A 4,137-nucleotide genomic window follows, 5' to 3' on the forward strand; every position below is an offset into this window, starting at 1 on the left:
TGTACATCAAGGATATGGCCACTATGGACAAAGTATAAGTGATTTCTTCCTTCCCCAATATGTTTGTTATCATTCCATATGGTTTAATGTTTTCTTAAAATTTAATCCTTTAATTTTATCTCAGTTATTAATATGTTTCTTACTATTTATTTATAAAATAACACTATTATTGTCATGAAAAAAAATTTTGTTAAACTATATGTTTTGATATTACAAAACTAATAAAAAGGGGTTTATTACTTATGCAAACTAAGATTATAATTGTTAAGTAACAAAACCTCTAAGAGCATGAAGAATAAGAGAAGATTTAAACTTAATAGATTTATTTATTTATTTCTTCTTTTAGATATTAATGTGGAAACTATTGAGAATAAAATCACGTGTTGACCAGTAAGAATGCATCACATTAGAACATGTCAGAAGCTCATAAGTCCTAGAACTTCATTATTAAACACTTAGAATGCATTAGTGCTTCAAAGTCTAATTCAAGCTTGTTTTGGATAGAGCACACACATGAATCAGCTGTCTATCATGCATTATAGGACTTTATGGATCCAATTCAAGCTTGACTTAAGACTGATACTCCCTTGAATCAACCTCTAGAAGCTTTGCCCAACACTACAAGTCAATTTACGTGTGTCATGATTTAGACACACACACGAGTTTGAGCCTTCAATGAAGGAAAGTGTCTTAAGTTTGACTAAACTCACTTGTCTCAAATTTAAGTGTATGCTTGAATTAGTCATTACTCATAGACATACTTCTGTGATCTAATTCTCACTTGAGTTAAATTTGATATATGTTTGAATTGTCCCCAATGTGTCAGCTTGAAGTATGCTCTAGTATAATCCATGCTTGTTACCTTGGTGATTCATGCTTGAATGGATTCCTACACTTAGTTTCTCTCAAGCCTGACTTAAAGAACCTTAAGACTAAACAAGGCAATTTAAGCTTGTTTTAATAGCAACTCAAGAGTGTTTTCCCTCATAGAGAGCACATTTCCAATGCATGCTTGAACTAGTTTGTACTCATTTATGTTTGAGGTCATAGTGGAATCAAGGTACTTCTAATCTCAAACACAAGCTTGAATTATATAGCCTTTACACTTAAAGTAGCCAAAAGTGAACCAAGCCTCTATGACTCATGCCAATCCACGCTATCCTCTTACTAATACACATATGAAATCAAGCTCTAAAAGCATTTAATGCTTTTCATAAAAAGTACTTTTTCTTGTAATCTTTACCTGTACATGTCTCCAACAGCTATAATCCTTACCCAAAGTGTTCATAACATCTCTTTTGATGCCAACCTATAAGTAAGACCTCATTTCAAGTTAGTGGGTAATTATCAATCATGTATTGAATGCCTTATGATTAAATTCTTACCAACTTGCTTTTATTTTATGTAAAACTTGCTTTCACTTGGTTTATAGTCATTAAATGTATTATCTGCTCTTTTGAGAGAGTTTACTTGAGTGTGCTAAATTGTTCTTATAATCTATTTAAGAGATAATTCATGGCACGTGTTCAGCATTGTAAGGAGTAACTTAATTCACAAAATACTTCCTGTTAGTCATGTAAAAGGCTAATTGTTAGTTATAAAAGACCCCAAATATGCCCTGCGTCTGCCCACACTAGATGTAAAAATAGTAGGAGAAGCAGTGGACATCTTTGTATCTTGGCCTAATAATCTACCATAGCTTCCACAACCAAAGTCAAAAGTATATCAAGTAAACCTTTCTCAACATTGTACTTCCTCTTATATTTAGATTGATAACTAACATTATGTGTTTGAAGGTTGTTGGTAAGCTTCCTATGATTAACTTGTTTGGTGATAAAAAGGGAAAAGGCAAAAGAAGGAAGGCTTATGCGGGAACTAGGATTTTGTCACATCTCCTCATAAGTAAGTTACACCTATCCCAAAGGCTAATGCCTCGTTTAGTACAATGGAAATGATTTTAATGGAAATGAAAATGGATATGGAGATGGAAATGGATATGGAAGTGAAATGGAAATGAGGTTTAAAAATATGTTTGGTATGTTCATGGAATCCTAATATAATATTTAATTAATATGTATATTTTAAATGTAAAAATACTAAAGTACCCTCCAAAATTAGGGGGAAAAAATCCCTCGACCACCTACCTAAAAAACCACTGGCCAAATCTCCATCCAATTAATAGCAACAATCTAGAAAAATTAAAACTCAGATTTAGAAACAAATCGATGATCTATGCAAAGGAATGAAGAAAGGCACAAATATACAAAAGACACAGGCGATGAGATTGATGTAAACATTCTCTCTCCAGATCTGGTGCTTGCTATCGCTATTAATAGAGATCATTGTCATCATCGCCGTTACTGTCAATGAAAGAGGAGGATGAAGAACAAGTGTTAGCTATATTCTCTCTCCAGATCTAGTGCTTGTTGTCACTATTGATGGAGATCATTGTCATCATTACTGTCACTGTTGACGAAGAAGGAGGATGAAGAACAAGTATTAACTGTATTCTCTCTCTAGATCTGGTGCTTGCCATCGCTGTTGATGAAGGAGATGGAGAAGAGGTTGTCACCGTCATTGTCATCTTCATCCAATTCGACAAGTCAATCATCAAAAGGTTGAGGACTATGTTAAGGGCTAATACAAAGAAGAAAGAAATCGAGAAGGAGGGGTAAAAAAATAAAATATGCATCATGGAATTGCAAAACTTGGTTTTTATTATGGAAATTATTTCCATCAATTTTAATGGAAATGAACTCTATATGGAAACTCAATTCAATCTGATTTTAGCCAACCAAATGGGATAAATTTTCAATTCAATTTTCATATCCATTTCCACCCTCCTAATTCCATGACACCAAACGGGGCCTAAGTTGCTCTCTACTTCTAAATTTCAACCAACCCTTCCAACAAGCACCATCAATTGCTAAAGCATTTTGTGACTTGCACAACTGGTGTGACAATTGCTTTTGAGGAGGAGGTTTATAGAAATCTTAACACTTAGGATAACATCGACAATGAGATTGTGACAGAGGTTGTCAACTATGGGGAGGTAAAGATGAGTCTTTATAATCTTTTTATAAGGTACATTTATTGATTAACTATCTTGGATAATTTAGTTATATTAAACACATTTTATTGATTTCTTTTATTATTTTGACGTGTAAGGCACCTTTATACATTGATGATAGCATCAGGGGCCTCTTATATAAGATACTTTTGATAAATCACCACTTTAAAGTGTAAAAATTGTATATGGATAATAAAGGAAGTTAATGGAAGTTATAGAAGGCCTATGAAAGGTGAATAGGATTTAAGGTTGCTTAATGGAAGTAATTAGACGCTTAAGTTAGTTTAATTATACTAATAAGTATTTATGTTCAATTTGAAATTAACATATAGTGCTTTATTATGTAGATTGACGTTATCCACTACAAATCTAAATAGCTAATAGTAAAAAGTGCATATAGTAACATAGGTGACTGTAATGCCCTTAATGACATGACCACACAACCCTCCACTCAAACTACTAATCAATTTAAAATATTTTACTTTAAAAGTTTTGGGATTCCAAGTAAAATGTTTTCAAAACCATTTCATAAATTACTCAAGTTATAAAACATTACACAGCAAAAGCAATATACAAAAGTGCATCAAAAAACAAGAAATCATATGCATTATAATCAAATTAAATCAAAACTAGAACCATGCACCACGACTTGTGCCACATGCATTGCGGTATATGGCACAGAGAGCACAACTGCCTGCTCTGTGCCATATACTGCAGTGCACACACCTGATTCTGTTATCACACAGCAGTTTCAAGTGCGAACTTTAGATGTGCGTCGTTTTTGCATCCAATGCTTGATTGGGGTGATTCAAGCACCCACACTAAGCCTGTTTCAAAATCTACCTAATGATATTAGTTTCATTTTAATCTAATATTCCATTTGAAAATAGATCACCCAGTGTATTTTGACCATTTTAAGTCAAAATTTATCACTTTTGCATCTTTAATCGAAACCAAAAGCTATTGGCCACTTCTAGGGCTTTGACCACATCCAATTTGATAATATACACCTAATTAACCGATTATAAATACAAATAACACACATACATACAATTGGCCTGTAAACT

The sequence above is a fragment of the Prosopis cineraria genome, unplaced genomic scaffold (assembly GCF_029017545.1).
Source record: "Prosopis cineraria cultivar Desert tree isolate PC_DT_omini unplaced genomic scaffold, ASM2901754v1 PC4, whole genome shotgun sequence".
Taxonomy (NCBI): Eukaryota; Viridiplantae; Streptophyta; class Magnoliopsida; order Fabales; family Fabaceae; genus Prosopis; species Prosopis cineraria.